We start from the raw sequence: 13,114 nt of genomic DNA, 5'->3' as shown, positions 1-13,114 counted from the left end.
CAAATTAGATGGTTATCCAATATTGGTAGAGAGGACAAGCAAAGGCAAAAGGGGGCAGGGCGGGGGAAACAGACAGAATATTCAAAAGAGGGCTTGAAATGATGTGGATCTCTTTTCATTTGTTATTGTTAAATCAGGGCGTGTACGGCAGTGATACTTGGGCAGAGATGTATAGATTACATGGCACTACATGATATCAAAAGACTGGTCCAAAAACCACAGAAACAAGCACAATGTTTGCCCTCAAACTCCCACTTCACTTCCCACAGACCATCACGTGTTCTCCACTTGTGTAATCTTATAAAGGAAGTCAAGTTAGCAGATTGCTGTGATTTGACAGAAACAATAACAAGTTTCCTTGTGGAACTTTTTTATTCTTAATTACCATGGAAAACACAGTTTGCCCAGAAAAAAGCTTCCTGAGAGACAACCTGCTACACTACATGTTATCAATCACACTTCATTCATCTCACTCTGGCTACAGCACCGTTTGTAAGGGACCGTTCACACTCAATGTCATCAGCAAAGTCATCAAACCACGAATCTTTGGTTTCTAAATAATCTTTATCCACTGGTACTTTAATGGGTTAAGAGTTACGGAACGTTAACTGACTGCTGATTAGGGCTGCAATGAATAGTCTTTTTAATCGTCATTAATCTGTCATTTAATTACTTTTTAAATCAATAAAGTGCCATCACATTTGCCCAGATTGCCAGATTGCTTGTGTTGCCTGACCAGGTTCTGAAAAGTGCTTTAAAGCTGCATTCTCTCTAATGTCCATCAGGGGGCGACTCCTCTGGTTGTGTTGAAGTCTAGGAGAAAATGACTCCACTTCTCTCTTGATTTATGTATTTACTAAATGATGGTCCATTTAGAGTCAAATAGACCATAAAGCAGGGTATGCTTTAGGGCGGGGTTACTTTGTGATTGACGGGTCACTACCGTGACGTTGTCCGGTCTGGGAGTTGACCATGTTTTCATCTTACAACTTTAACTCTTTCACAATGTGTTCTCAGCTCCACCTTCTCGTGTCACTTCTGGTTGCAAAATGCTAAGATGGTGATGGGGGAAAGACCAAGATGGCAAGAGACAAACACCAGGATGCAGACAGACTAAAAACAAGATGGCGGCAGCCAAAAACTAAGCAACGACCAAAAGAACAAGATGGTGAAAGACAAAGACCAAAATGATGACCAAAAATCAAGACAAAGAAATAAAAAACCAAGATGGCGATGGACAAAATGCTGAACTCGAGGCTGCACAACTGAAGTCACCAAACCAAAGTGTGGCGTCAGTACGGTCCATGAGCCTGACCAACACCCTGGTTCAGAGTGACTTTGGGTACTGGCCCTACTCGTTTGTTTCTCTCCATCATTTTTTTGCAAGGCTGCTCCTGGCTCAGAGGTCCTCACACTAATCTACCAGCAATCACCGGGTTCTATTTTCTGATCTCTATTTTTTGGTTGGGCCCGTATCCGTCCACCTCTGTATGTGAGGCTGCTATCCAAGTACGTACAGTGCCAGTCTCTCTGCTATTATCCACCCACGCCTCAATCAGGTGCGTTTAGCACCACTGTCACAAGCCCATTAGCGATTACTTGCATGCAAGTGCCTCCTCTCCGGCGGCATGATCTGCCTATTAACTCTCGCCCGGCACACTAAAAGGGTTTATCACACAAGGGAAACTGGCTCATTGGTGTGTGTGTGTGTGTGTCTGTGCGTTGACACCTGCCACTCTCTTGTTCGCTCATATTCTCGATTATCAAAGAGATTGCATGTTACATTACCTCCATTTGCAAGTGAGAGATAAATGCTCCATACATATTTTCCAGGACATAATCAAACAACTTCTCCATATCATAAGGGTCCACTTGTCAATCCTGACATAATAATTCACCAGCTAATCCATGCTGCAATACAGATTCAGACATACGTACATTCTAAGCAGATTGTTCTCTGCTGTTTCATAATGAAAACAGCCAAACCGAGGCCATGTGACTGCTAACTGTGGCCATAAATTAGCTAAATGTTCAACAGCAGCGGGCATTTTAATTATCAATTACAGGGAGAAGCCAGAAGCTGGAAACATTCTACATTTTACAAGCAAAACTAATTGATCACAAAGTCTGACCCATATTTTACCAGACATTACATTTGTTTCTTCCTCTTCTAGAAATCAACTTGTGATTCATCACTCCTGGGCTGGCGGAGGCTGTGAATCACTGAGATAGACGAGTGGATTCCAACAATGGGAGTGGATTTGGCTCATTTGATTTCAAAGCGACGCCGGTCCGTTTTAACAAGCACTCTTCAGTAAAACACTAAGACGAGAGCAATGTGGCCAGCCAAGCACTGAGCCCTAATTACTGATATTTTCTGCCAGAACAAGAAGCAAGTGGCAAATAACTGGATTACAAAGCTGAACACAAATTAATAAGAGAAGATCAGCAGACGAACGCCAACGTTAATGCTTCCGACGACGACACTGAGCTGGGGAGGGAGGGGGGGACTGTGTATAAAAAAAAGAAGAAGCTAAATTAAATTAGGGGTTGGAGCATGGGGCTCAGAGCTCATTGGAGGCCATCCAAGTGTTTCCAGGGATTCCACAACAAAAGGAAGGACGGTTTACTGAACATTTGACAAAGAATTGTAGGAACACAATACAATTTTGAATCTTCCTATAAAGCAAGGAATCTCTGTCAGTCCGCCATCTTAATATCTTAAAAATAAAATATCAATCTCATCAATGATACACATATGCTAATATTGTGTAAATAATCCAGCGCCTATTAAAGTCATTTCCATTTCTTTCAGTTCTGGCTAACGTTAAACTCTCCGATGACCAGACATGACCCCTAATGCTGCTGCACGTCCGTAACACTCCACACCACTGACCGAGCAACATGAATAGATATTAGAGATGAACTATGACCTGTTTACACTAGCTCTAAGCAGATTATAATACATTATTAAAACTACTAATGACAAGATTTGTTTTAATCAATGAAAATTACAATCTTTTATTCTCCTATCATTTGAATTGTGTGTTTTTATGAGGGAGGAAAAGCACTATAAATTACTATAAGTATAAGTCAGAGGATAATATTTAGTATTTTGATGTTTACTGACTTCAGAGCGGTTGAAATGTTTTTTTTTGGGACGGATGGATCCTTGCAGACCAGCTGCTATAATCAAACAACAAAGGGATCTGTGTCTGCCAATATGGATCATCAGTGATCTGCAATTAGTATCAGCGGCAGAAAAACGTGATCAGGGATCTCTAAAAGTTATATTTCCTCCTTTTTTCTTCTGTGCTGATCCGACCTGTGACTGATCCGATCTGAACTGTGAATTTCATGATTCGTTGCACCACTAAATATTATAATTGCTATATATTTAAACATTATTTCATGTCTCACAAGGCCCCTGGTGGGACAGCTCAGTGCTAGAGCAGGGTCGTCCTTCAATCAGAGGATCGGCGGTTCGATCCCCGGCTCCACTAGTCCATGTCGATATGTCATTGGACAAGACATTAAACCCCAAATTGCTCCTGTAGCTGTTCCTGCGGTGTGTGAATGTTGTAGGAATGTTAGTTAATCCTGATGGGCAGGGGGCACCTTGCATGGTAGCCCCTGCCTTCAGTGTATGAATGGGTGAATGAACATGTAGTGTTAAAGAGGTTTGAGTGGTCGGAAGACAAGAAAAACACTATACAAGTACAAGTCTATTTACATGGACCCCAGGACTTAAGCCCCTGTAAGCGTGTGCATTAGGATGCCATCGGCATACTTGTTTATCTATCACCTCACAGTGTATAACCCTCGTGAATGCAAACAACAGCCATCCAGGTTACTCATGAGATCCGGGTCGCCTGTTGATACGATCGAATGAAGCAGCAGCAGGCCGTCTCGAGGACACATTGAGTCACCAAAAATAAACAGAAGCCCACGCAGAGACACACACAAAGAAAAAGAAAAACTACATCGAGTAACAAACGAGAACAACAAGAACAGAATGTAAAGCACAGAGCTGAATAAAACACCAGCGAGGAGAAGAAAAACGCGACGTACAACAGGTCTACGCAAGAGCGAGGGACGAGGCGGCAACAACCAGACGGACGAGAGCGAGAAACAGTGGAACAGAGCAGAGTGTGTGAGGGACGGCACAACACTGTGTACCAGCACATTACGCTCCGATATTACACAGGATGCAATCTCTGAGCGCTCCTCGCCACGCTTCAATTCATACCCAGGACTCCTGTCTGCCTCCAGCCCGTCCTGCTCTCGCCTTCTCTTGGTGCAGTGATGACAGCTCTACCATATCTGCTGCGACTGGGCTACTGCAGGTGTGTGTGTGTGTGTGTGTGCGCGCGCGTGACCTCACCAAATCTATTATCTCTGCAGGTATCGAGATCACATCCAACAGTCCTAACCAATCACTGCCAGAACAGGCTGGTTCCTCTGTGTGTGTGTGTGTGTGTGTGTCTTTGATCTCTGGCTGTCCTTGCCCCCCCCCCCCCCCCCCCCATCTTTCGCTCTCTCTCTCTCTCTCCTTCTAGTGTAAACACGCATACACCACACACAGGACAGCCTGTGTCGGCAGTAACACACACACACACACACATGCAGTGAGAGCCCCCAGCTGTTTTCAGTCTCTCTCCTGTCCAACTGACAGACACTAAGCAGACTGATCTCAACTCGAGCCGTCAGCCTCCCCTCCTCCCCCTGTCCTCTGACTGACTCTCTCTTTCTCTCTCTACTTCCAATCTCCCTTTCTTGTCATCCACTGTCCTCCTGCTCCTGTTTCGTGTCCCCGTCCCATTTCCGTCTCGGTGTCCACATTTCTCCCTTTCACCTCGTCTGGACCATCTGACAAGTGTGTAAATTAGAAGAAGAAAAATGAATATAAACAACTTCCAAACATTTACACAAGACATGATTTGGCTTGAGCACTAAATATCGAGTGGGAGAGTTGCATCACAGACAGTGGAAGTACATACAGTACGTAGATCAGGTATCCCACTGCATAGTCACCTTAGAAGTGCAAGAAGAATGTCTACAGGAATCAAATGTACGTAAATTACACTAATACGGCAAGACGCTCATTCTTAGCATCTTAGTTTAGCGAGTTAGCATGCTAACGTTGGCCAATTGACGCAAAATAGTACATTTGAGTAAGTAATGGACACATTGTATCACCATGACGGTTGCCCTCAGAGAAGGCCACATATCGATATAGAAATATATCAATATAGAAAGCTCACATATCTCACATATCTGAAGCGGTCCCATTCTAAGCACTACCCACTTCTTTCTCTAGCCGTGTCTCTACCGTCTTAGGTAAGAAGGCTTCCAGGAAATGAAACAAGTCTTGAAAAACTCCCGTCTTGTCACGGATTAGCTTCAACTTGAGCACCACCTTCTACATTTTTTTAGGATACTTTGTTGGCAAATTTCATGGTAATCCAAAAGTTGTTGAGACATTTCACTTCAAACTATCATCAACCTCACTAGAGGCAAAGTGAGGGGATCATCCTCTGGGGATCAGAGGCCTTTCCCATTCCCCTGTTTCTATGCTCTTGATTCGTTCTCTTTCTCACCTCGCGTCTTAGTCCCGCCCACGAGAGATGCGATCGGAGGGGGCGAGGGAGAGACGCGAGGTGAGAGGACTCGAGGCAACGGGGAGTTGAACAAAATGAGACGTCGGCGACGTCAATGAAACACTAAGTGACGCACAGCTGCATCGGACGGACCGATGCGGCTGTGCATCACAGGTGCGGAGGACACTGCTCCAACACCGGAGTACCACTGCGAATAGCTCCTCCAACAAGCCTCCTCGCTCCTCGAGATGCATTTGAGGAACTGAGTCAAGATCGATCGAGCTGGAAGATCGGAGGAGACGAGAAGGCACAAAATCAATACGATTGAAGCTGACTTCACTGAAATACTGTGTACTAGTAGTCCAAGTTAAGTACTGAAGAATGAAGTTGCTTATGGACTGAAATGAAGGTGCTGAATAAAGACGCTGAACTGTCCTCCCCTGTAACACTGCATGTGCTTCACCTTGCCCCCCGCTCTCTCCTCCCCCACATCACATCACGTCTGATTATCTGTCTGCTGGCCTCTCGACTCAAACGATATGTCGCCGCACTCTGCTTCCTGTTTGACAGTCTTCTGCGCTTCAGGGGTAGACGAGCTAAACTGATGCAGTGGGCGGCGAAGCTGCTGCTGCCCTTTTTATGTCTTCCTTGGAAATGAGACGCCGCATAATAGTTTCATTTTGTAAGTGCACTGCCTGCATGGGCACTGGGGAGGGGGGGGGGGGGTACAGAGCAGATTATTGGAAATTTGAAGCACACATTGTTCGCTTGTTTTCTTTTGTTCGGGACAAACCTCTCGTGGTATCGAGCTATGCAGATATTGATACTAAGATTTGTGCCTTCAACGTTACATTTGAAATACAGCAACACGCTGGTTTCCACAGAGCTCACTGTCAACATTCATCTTTAAATGGGGACTATTTCTTCAGTAGAAAGTAGTTCCCATGAAAACTGTGGATAATCCAGCATGTAGGAGTCACTGCTAATGGAAATGAAGTTGTTGCTGCTGAATCTTTTTAAATGACTAAATGATGTTCACATGATTTTTGGGGAAACCTCTCAGTTCCCAAGCGTCTTTTTTTCAGGGCTTTTTTCAGCGGCATCCCGAGATACAAGAGTTACGTGACGAGGAACAACCAATCACAGCCGGCACATATCTTTTATTTTCCATGTGTTTTCAGACGCAACATGTGAACGGCCCCCAATATTCCCCAATATGACAATATTCTGAATTTGCTATGGGTCACATAAATATCCTTTTGTATATTTAGAATGGAGCATCTTCTGACTAAAACATGTGAGATATGCTGATATTATTCTGGTTTTAGGAGAATTCTCAGGACACGTATACATATTCTTTTTTTGCAAATTATAACTTTATCATGATGTGTTCAAATGTAATCTCGTAAAATGTAGCGTTGGTGAGAAACTTGACTAGTTGTTTGAAGGAGACGTTTTCAGAGCAACATGAATAGATATCAGAGATGAACTATGAGCTGTTTACACTAGCTCTAAACTTATGATTATAATCATCAATCATTAAAACTACTAATGACATTTGTTTAAATCAATAAAAATACAATCTTTTATTTCCTTATCATTTCAATTGTGTTATAAATGACTATAACAAAGTAAAAGGAAAACATTTAGAATCGTTGATGGTTTACTGACTTCAGAGCGGTTGAAATGATTTTTGCTCCTTTTTTCTTTCGTGCTGATCCGATCTTTGATCCGATCTTTGATCCGCTCCGTAACACGATCCGAACCGTGAGTTTTATGATCCGTTGCACCACTACTGTTTTGCATGCCAAAAGAGAAGTCTACATCTCTGCTCAAAGGGGAAACACACTGACTTTTAAAACATATGAAATCTTTTAGATCAACAGGTTTTTTTGGGACATGCTCATGTACAGCAACGTCGACCTTTTCAAGAAGGTGGTAGAAAGGAATGAGCGAGGGAGGCTGGTGTTGTGTGAGAGGAGTTTTACTTTAGTATGCACGCTTGCACGGACACATGGATATTACTGGAGTGTTCATTTTCATAATCCATGTGAACAGCTTAGTAGGAATATTGTCTTTATTGAATGAGGGCAAATAATTTAATATTGTGTTCATGTAGACGTAGTCATTGACGACTAGCTGAACAGGCGTTGTAGTCGACTCATATTCCAGACTTCACTACATGGCCAAAAGTATGCGGATGCTCCCATCCGCATACTGTGGTGTGTATAGTTGTGGTCTGGGCTCGACCCTTCATTGAAATGTTTAGTGCCGTCAAAGATATTTCAGTCAATAGGGTGATTCCAAACAAAGTGTTGATGTCAACCCCATCACTACAACACCTTTAGGATGAACTTGGAGCAAATCCCTGCAGCCGGGTTGCAAGATCGGAAGAGGAAACGGCCGCTCTGTGTCTCCTTACATGACTCCTGTTTCCTTGTTTGTCCTCACCTTCCCTCAGGCTCATCCAACTCTTTTCGACTCCACCTCTCCTCTCCCACACCCCTCCCTTTCTCTATTCTTGTGTCTCCTTCTCCCTTTGTCTCCCCTCCCCCGCATCTCCTCAAGGTCAGCCTCCTCCCTCAGAAACCCCTGCCGCTCTCTTTCTCCCTCTCCCTCCTTCATCATTGTGCGCACTCCTCTTCATCCCTCGCCCTCCACGCCACTTTTCTCTGCTTTCATCTGCTGCTGCCGTCGAGTCGAACCCTCCTCACATCCAATGGCCCGTTGCACGGCTCATTTTCCTCAAAGCCACGCTCCTTGTGTCTCCTCTCTGTCAGCCTGTTTTTCGACACTTTCTCGTCTCCAATTTCTGTCAAGTTCTCCAGGAGAGCAATCACCACGGGCTCTCGTGTCTCATGCATGGCATGAAGCCTGAGGGTTGGAACCTGTGTGGGTAATCTCATGGCCCATGATTACTTGCTCCTGCTGCAGAATATTGTTTTTTTTCTTATTACTGAAATATTTTTTTTTATTCCGTTACTTTATTTGTAACCTTACCGTCGACAGACTCCATCTTACTCTAGTTTCACCTTTCGATTCTTCCACCTAACAATGTAATGTAACTTGTCGGTCTCACGTCTGAATAAAGCCCGGTTTCATTCTCAGAGCATCGTGGCCCCTTGCATCCCATATCAGGGAACAAGGTAAAGAGAGACACAGTTTGCGTAGGGAGGAGGTCGGGTTTGATGAACGGGTCAAACAAACACAGGACTTTCACACGGTCCGAGTCTAAATGCCGATCTCGAGGCTTCAAAACCGCAGTCCACAAACCAATGAGTGAGGTAACTACGACTACTTCCACTTCTTATGTACAGTCTATGGTAAATATATAACGTCACATACATAGCATAGGCTACGCAACTCATTAACATACTTATTTCAACCTAAACCACTATCTTTTACCAAACCTAACTAAGTAGTTTTGTTGCCCGATCCTAAGCGAAGCCAAGGGGTCCTGACCAAGCCTCTGTACGTGATAACTATCAGGCCAGATGTTTTCCCCCTCTAAACATCTAAACATCCAGGACAAGTCTTGACATTTAGCATGTGAAAGAAACTGAGTTAAACTAGATTCCTAATATAAGGGCTTGTGCTCTGTCGAACTTTATAACATAGGCAGCTGAGTTTGCTCTCCAATTACGTTAATTGATGAAATTGATGAGAAACTGTATTGGTGGGTTGATAGTGAGACAGTTCTTTAAAGGCTCATTAAATACGGCTGATTAAGTTTTAAAATACATCACTGACTGTAAGGTTTTAGCAGAAAATAAAGGGCTGGACCCAAATGCAGGGAGACTCGGGAAACGGAGGGTTGGACAATTGTGGGTTTAATTGTAACAAAAAGTATTCAACACAAAAACGTGTGAATCACAAGTCCATGAAAATAAAACATCCAAAGAAACAGGGAACGGACACTAAACGTACCGGGAGGAAATGGCAGGCAGACGACAGACGGACCAGGTTACACCAAAGACGAACGAACACTGAGCCAAGGGACACACAGGGTTTAAATACACAGGGAAGGTGCAGGTGATTAGACACAGCAGGTTTCAATTAAGGGCGGGGCAGACGATCACGAGAGGAACAGACAGGGGCAGAAAGTGAAGTGAAGCAGTGTCTAATTAGGGGAAGTGCAGACCCTCACAGGGGTAAGACAGACAAAGGCAGGAAATAAAGTGCAAGACACAGAACATCTCAATAAAACAGAATAAATAACTAAATCAAAACATAAACCGTGACAACTGATGTAGTCTTTGAAATAACTTGAACACTTCTTTATATCACCATTTTTAGAAATACCACCAATACTAACGATATCATTTACTTATATAGTCTTATTTATTGCACTTCAAGACCTTGGGAAATGTTTTTCCAAAGCATCACTTCATTTCTAACGCAACTGTTAACGCCAAGACTAGTTTGACCTTTTCACTCCTTCTCCACCAGCAGTGTGTTAGACCAGCGTGTTCCCAGTCTCACGTCTCCGTGAGCTGATTTTATGAACATATTGTAACATTTTGGAAAAATAAGGACAGCAGTAATGTACGGTATGATTTAGAGTTAATGACATCTGGGTTGTCATTAAAGATATATATATATATATATATAAATATATATATATATATGTGGTTGTTTTTCTCCCATCATGCACGGCTCTATCACCATGTCACCCTTTTTTACAATCTGTCAATGTTGCAGCTTTTTAACTATTCCCGACGTCTCTCTCTCGGTCTTTTATTCAGTGTCACTCTCGTTTTTTTCACTGTCACTCTATATCGCTGCAAGTTTGTTTTTTGTATCCGTCTGTCCATAAGTCTCTTTCAATCCTTTCTCTCCTCAACTATCACTTCCTTTTCTTCTTTGTCATTTGTTTTTGCAGTTTTTCCGTCAGTCTTCAGTCCTGTTTATCGTGTCATTCTCATTTCCCCCCGTCTTTGTCACTCCTCGTGGCTTTTTCGCTCTGTCTCCTTCCTCGCCCATTTTTTATCTCTCCCTTTATGTCGCTTCATTCCCGTCATTTTTCCCGTTTAAGGCCTTCACCACTGGTGTGTGTGTGTGTGTGTGTGTGTGTGTGTGTGTGTGTGTGTGTCTACGCGTGCATGTGATTGGTTGTGCGCCTAAGCTATATAAAAGCGGCATACTGAGGAAATTAAAAAGAGATTTAAGGGTTTTTGTGTGACAGATGGAAAATGAAGTGTATGCTGGTGCGTAAAAACAAATTCTGAGTATTATTTCTGTGTGCGTTTTAGTGACAGAGACCAGTAGCAAGGGTTAGAGAGCAATACGGTGACCGAGATAGAGAGAGTCATGTAGGGACTGAGCATGACAGAGTGTAAAGTACTTACACTGCTCTACGACCAATGCATGCGTGAGTGCAGGCATGCATCCACATACCAGAGTGACATACATGTGTGCTTGCATGTAGGTTACGGTATAATATGCATCTGTGCGTGTGTGTGTTAAATCACAAGAATCAAACACACAAGTGCTGAAAGCAGTCTCTGCTGAGAGTCTAGCTCTTCAGCGACTACTGTACCTCTGACTACATCTCACCACGGTGCTTCTCCAGCAATGCATGCTGGGAAAAACACTATATAAAAAGGTACAGTAGTCTGCCTGGTTTTAGGAATTTCAATTGCCTTGTTACACAATCCCAAAGTCTCAAATAAAGGCAGGCATTCAAATGTTGAGTGGCAGGAACAAAAACAGGTCTCTAATAAAAGCTGGGCAAGGAGAATGTTGAAGTGTGATGGCTCACAGGTTAATTCAGCATAATGTACATTCCACTAATCCCTTCAGTACAACATAGTCATATCATACTGTTCACACCCCTCTGGTTTTTTTTTTCATTTCAAAAGAAAGTGAATTCTTTAATGTGAGGCACATGCAGGAAGTGTTGAGTCCCGCTGACAACACTGATCGAAAGGCAAAGTAGAAGTGACTGAAATTTATTTTTGAATGAAAGCAGTAATTCTGGTAAAAGATGATCGTATTGCTAGCAGACAGTTGCTTATTTACAAATCCAGCAGATATGGAGTGATGGAGTCCACCTGATGAATGAAAGTCAAATAGTCCACGTCCCATTACCTCTGGTTGGGTCTCCACCAACTCCTGAGGATAAATATCTGGGTCTTTAGAAGCTAAATGCTCAAATACTTGATCACACAAAATGATCCAGTACTAAGCAGTATCACAACTTTGTCAAACTGTACTTGATTCATCCTTTTTGTGCCCAGATCCAGAAAAAAAAGATCTATTTGTACGGCTTTGGTCGCAGCCCATAACGGACAGCGTTCTACGATTTATGCAACGTGTGACTGGCCCTTTACCGCGGCACCTCAACTCATACAGCCAACTCTGAACACAGAGATTTCTGAGCCGGTGGCTAGCAGCTAACGATGCTAAAAGCAGGAACAGCGCTAACAATGGAAACAGTGCTGACAGAACAGTTTTAACCTGGCTGGTAAACAGAGGCTGAATTACTAATCCTGCTTTGGTGAAGGCATGACCCGCCCTACTCTGCCTCTGATTGGCTAGTACTCAATGTCTTCGTTGGTTGGATTGGTCAGGTTAAGGGTAAGAATATCAGGGTAGGCCAATCCTAGGCCAAATGTGGCGGGTCATGCCTTCGCCATAGAAAGATACGCAATATCTTGAACCGTAGGGTGGGCGTTACGCTTTCGTAACAAAGTAGTCCCGCCACTGGGGGACGGCGTTATCAGCGTTAACCGCTCTATTAGTGGTGTGCAGTGCGGCGGCGATTAGCTAGCAAACTGTACACACACACACAGCGTCCAGTCACATGATTGTATTAAATGAAGTACTCTATTGGTATCAGTATCACTTTAAGAGTTCTGCTATTGGTACTGGTATACCTTTATAGTAGCCAGCCCCACTATAAAGATATTAATTCTGTCTGCAGTTAAGATTCATATTTATTTCCTAGGGTTTACATTTTGTAGTAATTCTTTCTTTTGTCTCATTCCACCGGGGCGGCGGCAGCGGCGGCTCAGGAGGTGCAGTGGGTAATTGCACATGTTGAAGTGTCTTTGAGCAAGACACTGAAATCACAAATCGTTCCAGGGCAGCATATTGAATGGTGGTTCTGCAGTGATCTGTGTGTGATGGGCAATGGGTCTGAGGCATTTTATTGGCTAAGATAAAGAAAAAGCACTGTATAGTAAGTGCAGTCCACTTACTTTTCTGCACCCCTATGATTTCTAAAATATATGCACACAAAGGCATCTAAAAGCAGCCAATCTGAGACAAACTGTGCGGCTCAAAGACTTTGTAATGTCTGGTCCTGCTGCTGTGTCCATTTCTCACGGGCGTCTAATCACCAGACCAGCCAGGAAATGCGGCTTCACTCGAGAAAGTACAGTGTAATAATAGAACTCCGTCTTTAAACCCTCACCCGCTGATTACAGCGATATTCAGAAGCTCTTACATAACGAGCAGATCAAAAGGACGGAGAGCGGGTTGCACACTCTCTGGGTAATTTGTCCGCATTT

At 43.5% G+C, this 13,114-nt stretch overlaps 1 protein-coding gene across 1 annotated transcript in view; it reads right to left on the bottom strand.

Moving 5' to 3' along the window:
• Positions 1 to 13,114, bottom strand: part of pvrl2l (PVR cell adhesion molecule related 2 like) — a 176,726-nt gene that overhangs the window by 61,771 nt on the left and 101,841 nt on the right. The gene's annotated exons all lie outside the window — the stretch shown is intronic.

This window comes from Anarhichas minor, unplaced genomic scaffold, assembly GCF_050575085.1.
Source record: "Anarhichas minor isolate MPS153535 unplaced genomic scaffold, ASM5057508v1 ptg000033l, whole genome shotgun sequence".
Lineage (NCBI taxonomy): Eukaryota > Metazoa > Chordata > Actinopteri > Perciformes > Anarhichadidae > Anarhichas > Anarhichas minor.
The sequence above is the reverse complement of the archived record's forward strand: the minus strand, read 5'-3'. Positions and strand labels throughout refer to the sequence as shown.